The following is a 19,802-nucleotide window of genomic DNA, read 5'->3' on the forward strand; positions in this document are numbered from 1 at the left end:
TCAAGTCTTTTTGAATAAGATGCCACAAGCTTGGCACACCTGTCTTTGGGAATTAAAATGACATCATATTTGAAATTTACATTTAGAGATAGATCAATATAGATGTAAAAGATGTAATAAGCATGTCAAAATGTTGTGCCAATTCTCTTTTTTATTTATGTAAACATGTATTTTGTTTGGCTGGATCGAGCTCCTTTCAGGGTTTTCTTAGATGTGCGCACAACGGTTTCTTTGTTTTCATAATAGGACTTTTAAAATAATTTTTTAATTGGAATAATTGATAATATGTAAAATTCTGATACACCTTTTCAGACCTTTTGCAAGATCAGAGGCTGTTAATTGAACAGATATGCATTCATTAATAATTTATTATCAACCCATCCTTTCACATTAACATTTGATTAATGTTTGATTGCGGAATTTGTGCAGATTAACCAAATCACCCATAATCCTGTTGAGAAAATTCCAATAATTAGAGTCGCATCAGGCAAAGTGAACCAAAAAAGCTTTCCACCCACTCAAGTGAAGAACAGAGAATGAAGTAATCACCATTGTTACCTTAGTTTACCTGAAATTATTGTTTCTGTAGCTTACAGCCAACTACGTAAATAAATCATTTTATATTTCTCCATCATTTTTTTTTTCTTATTTGATTGCCATTCGCAATGCTTAGAGAGATTGTAGCTATTCCTTCTGTAAAGCAGTTAGGTTTAGTTTACCCCAAAATATTTATTAATTATTCAACCTCATTTCCTTCCAAGCCCCTAACACCTTCATTCATCAACGAAACCAAAATTGAGATATTTTATGGGAAACTCCCTTATCCTCAAAGACAGCAAGACTCCAGACACGTTCAAACTCCAGTAAGGTACCAAAAAAAATACTAAATTACCTTGAGTGTTTTGTTCAGAGTATCAAGGTACAAGAATACTTTGTGTGCTCATTTAACAAAAATAACAATGGTTATTCTATAAAAATTCGATGGTTTCTTTTCCTCAGTATCATGTCAGTATAGGGTGCACATACACATGTCTCTTGTCAACGCACCTCTGACGTATTACTTCAGATGTGTCTGTGCTTTGTTTCAATACTGTGTAGTGAGTTTGGGTATCTTTTGGAGTAATTTAGACATCGGTGCTAAATTAATGCTTTTAAATTGCTACCAGTGCCAAAACGGTGCCTGAACTGATAATTTTAAGCCAAAAAGTTATGGTGGATGACTCTACATTAGCTTACTACTAACCTGTGGAAAGGCTGTCGTCAAAAACAGGGAACACCTTTTTTTTTCTTTGGTTGTGGCTTGTTACTGTTTACATAGACATTAGTTATCAAATTATTTGCCTTGATCTGAATAAGACAATTATATGATTAATGTGTTCACATGAGTTGATTTTTGAATGTTTCTTTTATGATCCTGTTTTACATGCTGTAGTTAGTACATACTGTAGATTGATTAACGTCATCACGTCACTGCGCTATCCACGCTTCCGTCGGAGTTGTATGTAATTTCGGGTGTTTATTTTTTCATTTTTTTTACTTTAACTGCAGCTCGACAGTTTCACTTTCATTCAGCAACGTATTTTTCATGCCAATACTGAAGTATTGGATGAGAATATGAAGTAACGACTAGAGGAAGAGTGTTGTCTTAATGGAATTTGATACCACACATGGAATGGAAAGGAAAAAAACTTTGCATTTCGTGACCTAGGTGTCTGTGGTGCTTTAAGCTAATCAAAAACACTTGACATCGGTGATAGTCTCTGTATCCCTCAAAGATGTTTAGAATGAAATGTTTAGAGATGGTGTGACAATTCGTGCCTATGTGTGCCCTTAATCTACCCATTGATGCTTCTTACGTCCTTGTTGCAGCACGGGTGAAAAAATGGATGGCTACTAAAGCAACTAGTTATCAGCTCTCTGTAGCTTTGTGATCTGCTGCTCAATATCTGATACTCAACATCTGTAAATCAGGATTTATTATGATTGGCTGTCAAGTTGTTATAATTAATCAGACTGACTATAAACCATAATGTCCCTCTATAGTCATAACTGAGTACTATTTTTTAAAAATTCAGAATTACTTTTAAAACAATCTTTGGATTGAAAAGGCCTTAATTTAAGCATGCAAAAAAAAATCACATTAGAGTTGGAAGGTCCACCACATAGCTAACGACAGAAAGAGAAAGAGTGTGGTAATTACAGAACACCTTGAAATGTGTGTAAATAACAGAGTAAGTCTTGTGACTCCCATCGCTTGTATACATTTGTTTTACTGTGCCAGTTTCTGAAAAATGGCGGCAGACGCACAGAAAACAATCACACACACTGCAGTACTTTTAAGTAGCTAAGAGTGGGTCGACACATTTCCAGATGCCTTCTTCTAAATGAACGCAAATCCTAAAAGGGGCGTTTTAGCATCTTGTTTTGGCCGGTCCCCGAGGACGCAATCACCGTGCGCTACTGTCTGCTGGGAGAGCAAGGAGAGGTAAAGGGGCTCAGTGCAGGGTGTCTGTTCTGTATGAGCCCCTGCTTTGACATGGCCAGGCAGCTGGTTAATTCATTAAACCTAGGCTCTAATATAAACAGCCATTCATTTCACTCTCTGACAGTGTGCCGTCTGGACAATGTGAAGCACCCAAATATAACTGCCATACTGTGTTTATGTGTGTGTGTGTTCAAGATGGAAATATGAATGTTTATGTGTACATGATGTTATATCGGAGCAGTCAGTGAATATTTAGGAGAAGGGCCAGCCAGTGCTTTTCATTCTAAACACAGGACGTTTTGAGAGACGCATAGAAAGGTTTGCCTAATTGGCAGAGCTTACTGCATTGCTATGGCATTTCTCTGTACAATGCAATAGAACCGCAGATCTGTATGTAAGCTAGAAACACTTTGACATGTTTCTGCAGGGGAGAGATTTTTCCCTTGTAGAAACTATCTCGTAGAAGATATTTCTTCAAAAATATCTTGTAGGGAGATATTTTTGACATGCATGAGGCTTTTTTTGTTCAATCTATAGTTGTGTAAGTACATGTCAACTTTAGTCAAGTTTGTTAGAAATCAATTGCAAGCCTTATTTAATAATATGTGACTACAAGTGGTTACACTATTAAATTGATTGCAGTCGTGTGCATACAGAAAATTGGTGGATAGTGCATGTACAATACTGCAGTTATAGTTTTTGTATGCACACTATTTGAATTGTTTGCTTTGTTCTGTAAATGTTTGCGCTTCTGCTCTCCATAATGCAGATTCATGCTATTTGAAAGACAAAAAGTAAAAAAAAAAAAATGAAACTGGTTTGACTCAACCTTCTAATACATAGGTCTCAAACTCAACTCCTGGAGGGCCGTAGCTCTGCGCAGTTTTGCTCCAACCTAACTAATCAAACAGCTATTCTGACTAATCAAGGTGTTCAAGACTAGTAGACACTATTAGGCAGGTGTGAGTTGGAGGTTGTTGCAGCTAAACAGAGCTATGGCCCTCCAAGAATTGAGTTTGAAACAATTGTTCTTATACCACTTGCCAGTGTCAAAATGGTTAAGATATCCATTCACTTTGAAATAGGTAGGCTTTACTAGTTGCAGAATTAGAGCGCATATTCAACATAAAGCATTAGTTTAAAGTTAAAATAGAGTGAGATAACATTGAGGTATAGTGGAACATCTATTATGTGTCAGCAATTTGATAGAAATGTTAAATGAGTGACAGTACTATACAGTCATGTAAACAACTATTAAGGTTGTTTACTTCAAGTATTATTTAAGCATGAATCATGCAACAAAACTGTTGACCTGGATATAAGTTAATGTGTGCATTTACAAATATATATTATTTGCAAATGGCTCAAAATGATAACATCCAAACAAATTTGACCTAACCTGTGAAAATGTCTGTAAATGAACAGGTTCTGTATTTCATGATTCTGTGCAGCTTAACAAAAAAGTGACTTTTTTTTTGACATTTTTGTAGTTTGAAACAATATATTGTATAATAAATAATATGGAAAGAATTATGTCTGTAGTACTTGCAGTTTATTACCAGGTTTGCTGCTGTAGTTTACAACACTAATGCAGACAATATACAGTGCTTAGCATATAAATATATAGATGCAATTAAACAAAGCCGATTTATTAAACAGACATATTTATTAAAATATATTTTAGTCACAGAATATCTTTAGAAATAGAAAGATAATACATTTAAATTTCAATTCAAAATTACACACTACAAAATTTCAACTAAATTGTAAATATTTTCTAATTCTAAATATTTCTACTAATTTTTGAACCATTATTGTAAGTTATTTTGTTAGATTAGTTTAGTCAAAGCCAAATCTGGAGCTAATGTATATGCACAAATATAATATTGTAAAGCATCCTATAAAATTATATTAATTTTAATAATAATAATAATAATAATAATAATAAATGTCAATAATTGTCACTTTTTCTAACTTTAAAAAAAGATCAAGGTCTTATAATGCAATTCAAAAGCATTAATATATGAAAGGAAATATGAAACACAAATTTACAATTTAGAGTTTGTTCACTGTTATATTTCTACACACTTTATAAAAACACCTGTAAAATATAATTTGTTTACTTTACTTAAAATATTCCCTTACAATTAAGCAAAGGAACTACATTATGTGCATAATTAAAATTTTTAAGTCATTTTAACAATTCAACAAAACACTTTTTGTTTTAAATAAAGTCTGCTTTTTAAGCCAACAGGTTTCCTCACTTTTTAAAACTTTTTAACTAATCACTTTTCAAAGTGCAACTGGTGCCCCAATGTTCAAGCATGTTTACAGTTTTTCTGTATACAGTCCTTCAACAAATATAATATCAATGCAGTAAACTTTTTTTCAAACACTGTTACTAAATTTACACTGGACCAGAAATTTGTGAATTTGATAAACTACATGGCACAGAAGTCAATTGCTGATTATTACTATTCAAATGCCTATTTACTGTGATGTACCAAGGCATTCGCAACAGTACAACACGTGTAGCATGAGCACAGCACAGGCACAGCAGAGTGAATGACAGAGGCCTCCTGCTGCTGCTGCATTGTGTTGAATTGTTTAGAAGATCACTCTCTCCTACTGGAGCTTTTAGATCCATGTCTCTATTTCACCTTACAGAGATTGAGAGATGAGAGAGAGAGAAAAAAATGTGGAAGGAGGCTCATTTATGTGTTCTTAAGGTAAAATGAGAGTGATTTAAAAAAAAAAAAAGGAGGACAAACGAGTGCTTGGGAAAAAAAAAACTGTAAGCCACTTACTTTTTGACTGTTTTGCTCTCGGCATCCTCTGCCGTCTTTAAATTGGCAACTGCATATTCATTACAAGGGGCTATGAATCATTTATGAGTACTCTCATAGGAATGAATTGTTTTCCTACCTCCATGGTTTCTCCCAGACAGAAATGAGATGAAGGGAAGAACAATTGGATAGTTGAGGAGCTTGCTTTTGATATGGCAAAAGCTAGAAGCATCCCTTCTTATTAAATATTAAGGAAATAATTGTATTATCCTTACCTTATGTCTACCATCAGAGACTTAAGATAAACTCACAAGTCTCAGTGGTACTTATTAGTAAAGCATCACAATATCGACACACGCTCAGGTGTGAGTATAACCCCAGTGTGACTGGTTTGGGTTGTGAGCAGACGCAGTGTCTGGTGTTAAGGAGCACTGCCTCGTGTGGTTAACCTGCTAAACACTGGCTTTTCGTGGCCCTGTTATTACCTCTCCACCACCGCTGCTCTCTCCCTCTTCATCCCCTTAGACGTGGCTGCGTTCTCCCGCTCTCTTTCTGCCGCGCAGGCCTGCATTCCACAGAGCCAAGGGCAAAATAAGTGGCGGGTTGAACAAACACAACACCAGCAATTAATGGTTGAAGTCAACAGTCTGTACAGGGACAAATGACTGGGCCGGACCCAGCCAGTGTCCCTTTGACCTCCTCCCAGCATCTACTGTTTTCTCCTCTTTCAACCGGAATCCATTAATTTACTCATTCTTGTCTCTTAAAAGGCATATTCCGGGATAAATATAGAGTGGATTACCACAGAAAATAATTTTGAGTTTTAAAAAAGGAAAAAGGCATGTGGGCCATTCCTACTGTTTTCACATGTTTACATGTTTTCAATTCTATTGAACTATCAAAGTAAAAAAAAGAAAATAAATAAATAATTTATTATTTTAGTGGCCGCATGCATTGAATTTGACTTGGTTTTAATTGTATTAAATAGTATTTTAAATATTATTTTCACCCAATTACTATACTGATAATTGATTATTATTATTTGTTATATTTTATTTATTTATTTATTTATTTTTATTGGTGTTTAAAAGCTCATACATATGAATATACAGTGCAACATAAGCAAACAAAGACAGTCTGTAATTTTTCCTATTTTCCCACTATCCCCTCTAAATAAAATAAACAAAATGTACAAATTATAAGCAAACATTTCCTTTGAGAGAAAAAAAATAAATTCTGAATAACCTTAAAAAATAAAAATAAAATTTGGGCGGCACAGTGGCACAGTGGGTAGCACAAATCACCTCACAGCAAGCAGGTCACTGGTTCGAGCCTCAGCTGGGTCAGTTGTCATTTCTGTGTGGAGTTTGCATGTTCTCCCCATGTTCGTGTGGGTTTCCTCCGCAAGTCCAAAAACATGTGGTACAGGTGAATTGGCTAATCTAAAATTGGCCATTGTGTATGTGTGTGAATGAGTTTAGACGTTTCCCAGTTACGGCTTGCAGCTGGAAGGGCATCAGCTGGGTAAAACATACTGTATGCTGGATAATTTGGTGGTTTATTTTGCTGTGGCGACCACAGATTTATAAAGGGACTAAGTTGAAAAGAAAATTAATCAATGAAGGAATAAATAAAAATTTAAAATGTAAAAAATATATATATTAAAAAATATATAATTAAGCAAGTTTACAATAAAGGAATAAAAAAAAGAAAAAGAAAAGAAAATGAGTCTATGTTTCCTTTTTCCAATTACTGTGTTTATTGTGTATTAGAGCTGATATCAACTCATTTAATTAATATAAAATTTCATTAATTTATTAATACACATTTTATTGATTTATTATATTAGTTAGTTTATACGTAATATAAGTATAATAACAGCATAAAAGTATTATTTGTTATGTAGTGTGCTTATCATGTTACATGACAGACAGACAGACAGACAGACAGACAGACAGACAGACAGACAGACAGACAGACAGACAGACAGACAGACAGACAGACAGACAGACAGACAGATAGATAGATAGATAGATAGATAGATAGATAGATAGTACATGAACTGAACAGAACAATTTACTGATTGATTAATTTAGGGTTGAATTAATCCCATTACCCCATGCTCAATCAAACCATATTTAAGGTTAAGTCCGCGTATTCCCTGTCCACATGGTTTTGATTTATAAATCACGTTGTTGTTTATCTGTTTGGATTTTCCATTTAATCAGGGTGTGTGTTGTTTGGCTGAAACAGACACCTTTCCTAGTAGATTCCTGACAACAGCCTGACCACCAACAGCGCTGGGCTCTGGTCTTCATGCCCAGTCAGTGGCTGTTCGGGGGGGCCCGTGAGCAGCGTGTGCCGCCTGTGTGTGGGGTCGGCAGGTCACCCTGCACCATCACCCTGATGGCTTCTGACACGGGCCTCCTCACTCCCAGCTCCCCTCTGCAGACTTAAATAGAGGATGAAAGCTTTGGCCTTTCTCCTTCGCTCCTGTGCCTCGCTTCTGTCTCCTATATGTTTATCTTATCATCAGGGCTCTCTATTGGTAAATAAGGTTGGCTGCTCGGCTGGTCTCGCACGACGTTAACCACTGCTGATGTGCCTGTGTAACCATAGCGCCCAGTGTTTAGGCTATTAGAGCTGCCTATTTACAATCTGGAGTTTCCTATTGATTATGTCTGCCTTGAATTCTGTTTACCCGGGAAATAAATAACACATGTTTCTCTTCCTCTCTCCGTTTCTTTCTATCTCTCCTGCTTTACCACTGCTTTTTTTGGTCTCTACCTCTGTCCTCTTCCCCTAAAAGCTTTTTGCTCTCTTTTATTTATTTTTTGTTATGGTTTATTACCCTAATAAAGCATAACAAATATTACATTTATTACATAATATTACTTTATTACCTTTATTACCTTTATTACTTATTATGCTCTTACCCTGAAGCTTTTTGCTCTCTTTTATTTATTTTTTTGTTATGCTTTATTTTACAATGATTCCATTTATTCAGTGGTCATCTTTTGAATTTTTGTATCCTTTTTTGCTTTGAGTTGTGGTTTCAGGACTGCTTGTGTGTCATTGCAATTTGGCTATAGCCAAAAGAATACTGAACCTTTAAGGGATATTTGGGGCTCAGTAGAAGTCAAGCTCAATCAACAGCACTGGTGGCATAATGATGAAAATTATGTGGCTGTTTAAAAGTTCCAGGATGGAAAAAAAAAGTCTATATTCATATATTTTATATACACTCATGGCCACTTTATTAGGTACACCTTACTAGTACCGGGTTGGACTCCCTCTTGCCTTCAGAACTGCTTTAATCCTTCGGGCATACATTCAACAAGGTACTGTAAATATTTCTTAGAGATTTTTTGTCCATATTGACATGATAGCATCACGCAGTTGCTGCAGATTTGTCGGTTGCACATCCATGAAGCGAATCTCCCGTTCCACCACATCCCAAAGGTGCTGTGAAGACCATATGAGTACAGTGAACTCATTGTCATGTTCAAGAAACCAGTCTGAGATTATTTATGCTTTGACATGGCGCGTTATCCTGCTGGAAGTAGCCATCAGAAGATACTTAGGAAGGTTTTGGTGTTACCACAATGCTCAATTGGTACTTATGGACTTAAAGTGTGCAAAGAAAACAACCCCCACACCATTACAACACCAACACCAGCCTGAACTGTTGATACAAGGCAGGATGGATCCATACTTTCATGTTGTTGACGAAATTCCGACACTATCATCAGAATGTCACAGCATAAATCGAGACTCATCAGACCAGGTAACGTTTTTCCAATCTTCTATTGTCCAATTTTGGTAAGCCTGTGCGAATTGTAGCCTCAGTTTCTTATTCGTAGCTGACAGGAGTGGCAACCGGTGTGGTCTTCTGGTGCTAAAGCCCATCAGCCTCAAGGTTGGACGTGTTGTGCATTCAGAGTTGCTTTTCTGCATTCCTCGGTTGTAACGAGGGCTTATTTGAGTTACTGTTGCCTTTCTATCAACTCGAACCAGTCTGGCCATTCTCCTCTGGCATCAACAAGGCATTTGTGCTCACAGAAATGCCGCTCACTGAATATTTTCTCTTTTTTTGGACCATTCTTTGTAATCCCTGGAGGTGGTTGTCCGTGAAAATCCTAGTAGATTAGCAGTTTCTGAAATACTCCAACAACCATGCCACATTCAGTCACTTAAATCACATTTTCTCCCCATTCTGATGCTCGGTTTGAACTGCAGCAGATCATCTTGACCATGTCCACATGCCTAAATGCATTGAGTTGCTGCCATGTGATTGGCTGATTAGAAATTTGCGTTAACGAGCAGTTGGACGGGTGTACCTAATAAAAGTGGCCGGTGAGTATATGTTATGCATATTCGTTGTGCTGCTTAATATTTTATGAAAATCCTGATGTGTTTTCTTTCAAGATAAAAAAACAAAACTTTACTGTAACTTTGGATACATCCTTGTGAAACATTAAGTTTATTTACAGTGTCCTTTTTTGAGTAGTTCTGCCTAATTTTAGTGTTTGGTTGACAACACAAAACCATATGCACTAAAACCCTGAATTTAAACAGTGTTACGCCTCAAATTAATATGCTTTTTAATAAAAAAATAACCTCCACTTTAACCATAATAGTCATTGTATTTAGATATGTTGTTATTAGTTATGCTGTTTTTAGGGAATGAAAGTAGTGAACAAAAGTTTAGTTCAAGTTAATGTAGAAATACATTTTTGTGTAATCAACATCATGCATCAAACTCTGATGACTGAATATTCCTTTCATTTTGTCACAAGCATTCAGGCAGCACACTTCACCCATCCTTTGACCCAGTTGCACTGTGATCAAAGTAGACATGGAAAAAATGTCAGCACTAGGGAGAGAAAACATAGATCACCAACAAACAAACAAGCACAGGCTCACATTCCCTTTAATGCACTTGTACTGTATTCCTTTATGCATGTACTGTATGCTTTTAAACACACACACACATACACACACATGGCTTGCTATGCTTTGCCTCCTCTCATTGGTAACAGGACCCTGCGTTAGAGGGGTGAAAGCCCACGTATGTGTCATTCGTTCCATCTCCCTCTCTTTCCCCCTTCCCTGATCACACAGATAGAGATGCAGATAAGCAAGCAGCTCATGTTCATATGTTTGTGTAGCGCTGCACGCCACACTGCTCACACCAGTGTCTCATTCAGTAAGACTGCATTAACCCGCTCTGCTACTCAGTCCCATGTGTGTTGATCAGATCTCTGTGGACCATAGCAGAACTTTCTAGTTTCTAGTTTATATGGTACTAGGCATCTGCCACATAAAACATGTGCCAGAGTAACTGGCAGTTCATTCCACTGTGGCGACCCCTGATAAATCAGGAACTAAGCCAAAGGATGAGTGTCTATATGGTACTAGTCAGCTACAGTACTTAACCACTACAGATACTGAAATAAGTGCATTCTTCTAATATTTAAACGGTGCATAATTCATGCTGTTATGCTTGATGTTAAGATGGTGCTATTTAACCTCAAGCATTCATCAAATCAAACGGATAGAGGCTGCAGTATAAGGCTGCACAATATATAATTTCAGCATTGATAACGCAATATGTGCATCCGCAATAGTCACATCGCAGGATATGCAATGTTGAGCTGGGATTATATTTAAGCAAGTGTCACAGTTGAGAACGTAAGATTTGTGGAATTATTGCTGAGTTTAAAACCGTAATAGTTTAAAACTGTATCATTTGCATGTTTTTAAGGTATTCAGGCACAAGACATTTTACCAGTTGGAAGTTTAATATAAACAATTGCATTAAGTTATTTATACATCAAAAACTTTGCAGCGTAATTTTAACATTTACAAATCCTAATCCAATACTTAAACTACCTTAATATCTATTAATAAGGAATAAATTAGAAGCAAAAGTTTTTGTTAATTGTTGACCAATAGCGAGAATTGAACCTTAAAATAAAGTGTGACTATAAATTCTTACCAAGTAGTGCTATTCAACCATTTAATGAAATTGTATAGATGCATTATACCGCAATACATACTGCAGAAAAAATTTAATATTGCAAAGTCAGATTTTTCTAATATCATGCAGCCCAAATACAAAATAAATTCACATATCACACTTTAATTCCACCATGATGCTTGTTTTTATCAATAAAATAGTAGGAAAATTTGTAATATTTGACAAATGTTTTAGGATAGAAATAAAAGACAACAAAACAGTAACATTATGTGATTCAATGTACTGGTCACATTTTAGTTTTAAATTGAAAGTATTTAAATATACTTCTGATCAAACGTTTGGGTCAGTACGATCTTCAAATGTTTTTAAAAAAACTTTTCCTGCTCACCAAGACTGAATTTATTAAATCAAAAATACAGTACAAGTTGAAAAATTGTAAAATGTTTTTGCACCATAAAATAACTGTTCAAAAGTAGTTTATCACTTAATTTATTAATTTTTCCAGTGATTTTAATAATGAATTTTCAGCTTCATTACTCCAGTCTTCAGAGTCGCATGATCCTTCAGAAATCCCTCTAATATTAATTATTAATATTATGATTATTATTGTATTATTATTGTTATTATTATTATTAGTAGTAGTAGTAATAGCAGTAAAAACAATAATGAATGAAGTAATAAGTTCATTTGAAACAACATAAATAAGTTATAAATAAAAAATTAATAAATAAGCATTTAACAATTAAATAAATAATTTTTTTTAATATTTATTAAATGCCGCCTTGGTGAACCGAATTATTTTCTTACGAAAAAAAAAACAAAAAACTGAACCCCAACCTTTTGACTGGTAGTGTCTGTAATTGTAATTAAATGACCAAACACCAATCACTCTTGAAATGAGTGCACCCTAATAATTAGAAGTGGCATAATTTATGTTGTTGTTATGTTATGTTGTTGTTTTTGTTGCTAGAATATCTAAAGGTCTTACAAGTTTAATGTTTAGTTTGGTGAGCCACCAGTCTAAAAGTCTCCAATGGATCACCCAATAATAAAAATGGCCTCATTGTTTACTTGTCCTTTTTTATACCTTTATGAGTTTCTTCCTTCAGAGAAGATATTTTGAAAATACTGGTTGCTGGGCTGGCACCCATTGACTTGTAAAGTAAGACAAAAATTCTATTATGGAAGTCATCGGGTGCCACCCACTAGCGTTTTTCAAATTATCTTAATTTGTGTTCAACAGAAGAAAGAAAAACAAATAGGTTTTTAAACAAATGAATGATGAGTAAATGATGACAGAATTAAAATTTTGTGCAACACTAAAAACTATGATGACTGCAAAATAAATCCACAGATGCCAGCCATGAATTATTGAGGTAAATTTGGTTTTATATTCACAAATTTGTTCAGTGAACGCCACTATTACTCTGAACAACCAGGCTGCTTTAAAAATTCAGTCAGAAATAGCATGCAAGTATGACTTGAAAACAGCATTAGCTCTATTTAATTGACTGTGAACCATGTTTTATTTAGATTGTCTTTGGCTGCTAATATGGTCATTTCCTTATTTTATAATTTGCAAAGATACTTTTCTGAAAATATAATATTAAAGAGAAAGTCTGAATGTGTGAATATAAAACCAACTTCACCTCAATACATGAATTCCACTGTGATGTGTCAGATTGTAAGTTTAAAAAACAATTACAAGACACAAGTAGCCAATATTTAATATTCAGTAAATGTTATATGGCAAGTAATGGAAACTGCAAGAATTTGTCAAATTTCTGAATTGAAAACATTTGATGAATTGTTTGTCATTCGTGTAATAACTAAATGAAACACAGTAACAAAACATTTCTGCCATTTTTGTGTTTTTGACATATTATGCATACATTTATTTGTGTAGTCATGCATACTGTAAGCACTTGAATGTTCGTTCTATATGTGTATAAAGTCACATTACAGTAATTACATAATCTCTAAATTACAGAAACATTAATCACATTTATTATTATTCACAATTAATAAAAATTCATTAACATTTGGAACATGTCAATTTGTGATCCATAAATACTATAACAATGTTATGAAACACCTCAGATTTTCTCTTAAACTCTCTCTTTTTCCTTAGCATTCTCAGACTTTTAGACTCCATATATATATTCAAGTGTGTCGCTATTCAGAGATAAATTTGGACACTGACATGAACATGAAGATGTAGAGGTGTATGCAAATATGTTTGGGTTACAGGCCATATGTTCATACGTTTGTGTCTGTGGCTATTTTTACTGGCAGAGCTTGAGATGTTATTGTGAATCATCCATCTGCAGTAGGCACTATTTAATATTTGACAAATGTTTAAAGTAATGCAAACTGCCAAAATTAGTCAAATTTCTGAAATGAAATTATTTGATGAATTGATTTGATGTCATTGTGAAATCAACTAACTGAGACACAAAGTCACAAAACATTTCTGCCATTTTTGTGTTCGGACATATTATGCGCATCCCTCTTATTCACTATTTAAAACACAAATATTAGCCCCCCTTACCCTTTTTTTGCTCAGTCTCGGATGCGCTTCTCTAAAAGTCTAACATAGGCCTCTAATGAAAAGGCTATGTACTGAAAGCAGCTTATGTTTGTTCTGCCTGTGACTATTATTTAAAGCTATTTAGAGTGACCTCACCAGGTTGGCAGTGCTGTCATGCTAATAAAGCCTTTCTTGATTTGAATCAGACTGACACAAAGGGAGTGGACCACCAAAAAAAAAAAAAAAAAAAGCTCCAGAACCTGCTGCAATTTGTCATAACACAAACACGAATATCGTGTTTATGTGTATACACTTTGGCACTGACAGTGTATATTCCATTGTTTGCGCTTATTGTTTAAGCCATCAGGGGATTCTGCAAGGCTCTGTACGCGGACCTCTTGTTTTGTCCTTGAATGCATGGTTACACTTTGTTTTCTGCTTATGTATGACTACACACTTTTGTATAAAACCACTTTGCTATTACCTTTGTATGGCAGAATGCCTTAGAGTGATTAATATCACCACTAGATTCTGTCTTCTTTTGATCCTCATCTTTGCCACCCCGTTGGAAGTCTTTCATTTAAGTGCTGCACACTTTAGAGAAGACTCGCCTGTTTACAAGTGCAAGGCTCTAGTTTATCTTAACCGAGAAAGACAATAGTAATTATATGTGTGAAGTGAATTGTGTGTTTGTATTGGGCTGTTGGTGGGTGGATGGGAAGCGCTGTAATCTTAGCAAACTGAGTACACAACAGCGTAAACAGCAAACAGATGAGATCTCGTTTGGTTTATCAAAGCCTCACATCCAAGTCTTGGAGGTATAAGTTCTGTGGTTTGGATCAGTCAGTGCTCTGAATGCCGGCGGTTTTGTTTGTAACCTCAAGAGGGAGCTAGAGTCTTATGTAAAGGATCCTAACACAGCATTAAAAACCCCAGTGCTGTGTGAAGATGATTTGAAGATTACAATTTACACTACATAAAATTAGCATTTGCTATATTAAATATATTAATTGCACTTAACATCATTTTATGTAATACATTAACTGTATATATATTTTTTCAATCACAATATCGTTATTTTACTTAAATTTCACATTTGGTCATTTGTGATGAATAACATTCTTACAATGTTATGAGGTTATATATGTATAATATTAAATATTTGCTCTCTATATGTGTATGCAATCACTTTAATCTACTTACATAAGCTTTAAATTACAGAAATACTAATCACATTTATTATCATTCACAAATAATAATAAAAATCATGTACATCTGGAATTTGTCAATTTGTGATAGATAAATAATGTTATGAACATCTTAGGGTTTTTCTTGAATTTCTCTCAATTTGTTTTTTCAATAGTATTCTCAGACTTTTATTCTATATATTCAAGTGTGTTGTTTTTGATTTAAGAGATGAGTTTGGAAACTGACTCAACATGTACATGAAGATGTAGAGGTGCATGCAAATGTGTGTGGGTTACAGACTATAAGTTCATGTGTTTGAGTCTGTGGCTATTTTTACTGGCAAAGCTTGAGGTGTTGTACTGTGAAGGATCCATCAGCAGTGCCGAGCACTGCTCAGGAAACCAGCCCTGACAGACACACACCACTGACCAAGCCGCGTATGTGTGCGTTTGTGTGTGTGTGTGTGTGTGTGTGTGTGTGTGTGTGTGGGTTTAATAAAGAGGAAAAGAAGAGCTAAAACAGTATGGAATTATACTCTGCCACCTGCTTTGAGGCCCCCTGCTCTCTCAAAACAGAGGATAAATCTAAATTATGCTATTGTAAAACACTGCAGGTAGATTTTTTATTGTGTACTCTTAAAAAAAAAAAATATATATATATTTATATATTTTCTTGACATTTGTGGTTCCAAAGATAGAACCTTTAGCATCCTTTTCTTTCCACAAAAGGTTATAAAGATTTAGTTTAATTTCTTCACTGCTCCACCAAGAAACACATTTTTGAATTACATTTCTTCTCCTAATGTCACTAGTTGACACACTCAGTGCATTTTTTCAACACATCCCATAACTTCTAAAATATCAACCTCTACCAAATGTTTAAAATGTCAGTTTATGGTAAAAATTTTGGAATTAATACATATACTATGAAAAATCAGAAAATAAGAAGTGTAAGACCTATTTATTTAAAAACATAATAAAAACAAAACAATTTTGTAAACTAAATCATCTTTATTTTTGAAGTATGCCATGAAACATTTCAGATTCTCATTTAACATTTTTTTTTACAATAAAACTAAAATCAAGTGTACAGTAACAGTGCAACATATTTATGTTTGTTTGATTTTCTTTAGTAAACCAACCATGTTGTAACAGTCATTATTTAAAACAGACAAAATATGGTAGAGCAGGTTGATAAAGATTTTTTTTTTAAATAACTGTTCACTTAAAGGTTCTTTGGGAAACCAATATTGGTTCTTCTCTGAAGAAAAGAAAAACTTTGTGTCCCTTTATTTTTAAGAGTGAAGTCATTGATTTATTAAATGAATTTGTTTTATTTAAAATAGTTGATCAGGGAATACCATAATTCAGTAAATTCAATCGTCTACACAGGTATGTTCTTTATATATACACTGTAAAACCCAACAGTCAGCTTTATCAAATGAAATGAATGTTCATTTCATGTAGTTCTCAAATGGTTTTGAGTTCTTTTCATTTATTGGGTTTTACTGTGCTCAAATTGCTTCATTTACTCAAATGGAAGTTCACAGTACTCATTGGGATTAGTTTTTGAAGTTAATTGTTTGTTGCAATCGGTTTCTCTAAATAGTTTGTCACCTTAACTTTTTGGGTTTCACACAGTGTTATTGTCAAGATACTCATGTATTGTATTAACTAGAAAGCTCTAAGGAGAGAGAGTGAGAGGTCTTGAATCTTAGGTTCATTTGGATAGTTTAATGCTGTAAGATATATATTTTTACTTTTCTGAAAACTGAATGAGGTACTACTTTATTTTATTCTGCTTTGTTTTATTTAAACGTGTTGAATGGAATAACACAATTCAGTAAATGCAATCTTCTTCACAAGTGTGTTCTTTATCAATACAGAGGAGTCGTCATTTTTAAGTAATGTCATGATAAGTGAAACCTAGTTTGTGTCCTGTTGTTTTCTACTATCTCACATCACTGTCACTGCTATGCAAGGACAGCAACCCATCAAATTATAGACTAATCAAAATACACTCTGTATCCGTGTAAAATAGCAGCAGTAATTGCTATCATAAGTTTAAGGGAACCATTTGGAATGCGTTTTTATGAGTACACAAATGTGTTGAGAAAGTGTTTCTGCAGTGTGTGTGTGTATGTGTTTCGGTCTGCATGTGTGGCTTGTGAGAAAAAGTGGGAAAGGCATTGAAGGTGACACTTTGTGACCATAATCAGAACACCACAAAACCATGGACGCTCCACAGTAAAGCAAACCCTAACCTGTTACGCTGATCCCAGGCCAGTTTAGTGACCATGGCTGCAATAACCACATAGTGCAAAGAGCTGATCTGGAATCTGCGGTTAAGTGCAGGGAGTGTGCAGTTGCCGTAATGGTGCACTTCCCCTAAAAAAAAATTTCAAAATCCATCATGGCTTTTCCAGTTCCACTCTATTACAGAGTTGAGCGAACATCCCAAACGCTCATCCAAGAGCTTCTGCCTTCATGTAAACAACACAATCCCCATAATTATAGCAGGCGAATCAGTGGCCACAAATAATTGAACATGCTTGCCATTTCATGGAAAATCCCTCACCTTTTATTCTTTTAGATTTGTATCTGAGAAGTTGTGAAGAAATGATGGCGGTGAACTGTTTTTCCTAAGGCATGTGCGGTCGTCACGCCCTGGTGACAATGACCAGTGGCCCCTGATTGTCTGCTCTCTGAGGGGCGGGGCAGGGCAGGCACTGTGGGCCATATAGTGACCACGTCGAGTTCACGCTGGCCTCACACTGGCGCCTGCTCTCCGGGCCAGCTGAGGTCAGAAACAGTGGACAGAGCAGGGCACCAGAAGGAGAATGGATCTTTTTGACCACATAAAGAGTAGGCACATTTCACCCAGTGCCCACAGGGAAGACACATTCCCACGGCCACTTGCATGGTTATCGTGCTTATATTATATTTTGATACAATTTTAATGTTAAGTAATATTAATCAAGTAATATATATGTGTATATATATATATATATATATATATATATATATATATATATATATATATATATATATATATATATATATATATATATATATATATATATATATATATATATATATCATAATGCAAATATTTAATATATAGTTCATTTACATGCAATTATTATTTGTGAGTTTCAACTTAATTGTTAGTGGGGATTTTATTGTTTTTTTTTCAATTTGATATTTTAGTGAAACAAGGCTATATATATATTTTTAGATTATTTGATGAAATTAAATATTAATACAATTGTTTTAATAGAAAAATTTTACAATCCATCCATCCATCTCATATAGTATCATTGTGCTTACAATGAAAGTCAGTTTGATACCATTAACATTGTACAATTAAAATACAATGAAAAAAAATAAAATAAATAAATAAATACTAATAAATAAAATAACTTAAATTGAACATATAGGAAACTTACTAAAATGCATCTTGCCAGCATATTGTCTGTTTATTATTATTTATAAAACAAATATTAATGCCTTTTTCTGCATTAATTTGCTTGCTAAATTCTCAGAAAAAAAGGTACACAGTGGTACAAATAATGTTTCTTAAGGTACAGTTTTGTACCTTTGTAAAAATGTGAAATGGAAGTACACAGTTGTTCTCATAGAAAAGGTACATAAATGTTGGACAAGTTGTTCTTGATTACAATATCTATGAAAGTAAATATTACTGGAAATGCAAAGTGATTTTATGAATAATTTCCATATTAAAAAAGAAACACCATTTAAAAGCTAATGTTTAAAGAAACTTAAAAAATAATTATTAAGTTCTATAATACAAAACAACTTGTAAAACAAAACTACTGTAAACTAAACATTTAAGTCATTTTTAATAAACATTTGGTAAGCATTTTCTGATAAATACATTTTCATTATTGCTATCCGCACCTTTTGGTGTTTGCTTTCCACTACGCACATGAGCTGGCAAAAGTCCTGCATATGCAAAGTGTTCATGTAGACATTTTAGTATTGTAAAGCTAATTAAACATTGTGCAAATCTCATTACAATACTTTTGCATAATTATATTTCTATTTTAAAATAAAGTAAATTAAATAAACTTTTAGCGATGCAGTGGCGCAGTAGGTAGTGCTGTCGCTTCACAGCAAGATGGTCGCTGGTTCGAGCCTCAGCTGAGTCAGTTGGCGTTTCTGTGTGGAGTTTGCATGTTCTTCCTGCAGTCACATGGGTTTCCTCTGGTTGCTCCGGTTTCCCCCACAGTCCAAAGACATGCGGTACAGGTAAATTGGGTAGGCTAAGTTGCCCATAGTGTATGTGTGTGGATGAGTGTGTGTGAATGTTTTCCAGAGATGGGTTGCGGCTGGAAGGGCATCTGCTGCATAAAAAAGTGCTGGATAAGTTGGTGGTTGATTCCAATGTGGTTACCCTGGATTAATAAAGGGACTAAGCTGAAAAGAAAAAGAATGAATGAATAAATTAACTTTTAGGTGTTTACAAAGGTATTGTGTGAAAATTGGAAAAAAAAGTTTAATATTGTAAATAGGAGAATTTCTGTAACATTTCTGTGAAAAGTGTGAAATGTTTAGCAAAAATAGATCTTTTGATTTATGTTCAAATATTTTTCATTCTTTATTGTAAATGGAAAAGGTGCATTTAAACAAAAAACAAACTTTTATTAAAAGCATTGTTTAAATATGTATTTGATGTTGTAAGTTTACTGAAAATAAATGGACATATTTTGGATATAGAAAAATGCCTTTAAATAATTCTTGATGGAACACATTTGACAAAGTGTCTTGTCACAGTAGTGGTACCTTCATTGAACAGATTTGTACCTTT

General features: G+C 34.4%; 1 long non-coding RNA gene across 2 annotated transcripts in view; it reads left to right on the top strand.

Moving 5' to 3' along the window:
- The window catches only part of LOC141376156 (uncharacterized), an 82,313-nt gene that overhangs the window by 17,541 nt on the left and 44,970 nt on the right, over nt 1-19,802 (top strand). The gene's annotated exons all lie outside the window — the stretch shown is intronic.

Source organism: Danio rerio, chromosome 9, assembly GCF_052040795.2.
Source record: "Danio rerio strain M-AB ecotype USA chromosome 9, GRCz13ab, whole genome shotgun sequence".
Classification (NCBI taxonomy): domain Eukaryota; kingdom Metazoa; phylum Chordata; class Actinopteri; order Cypriniformes; family Danionidae; genus Danio; species Danio rerio.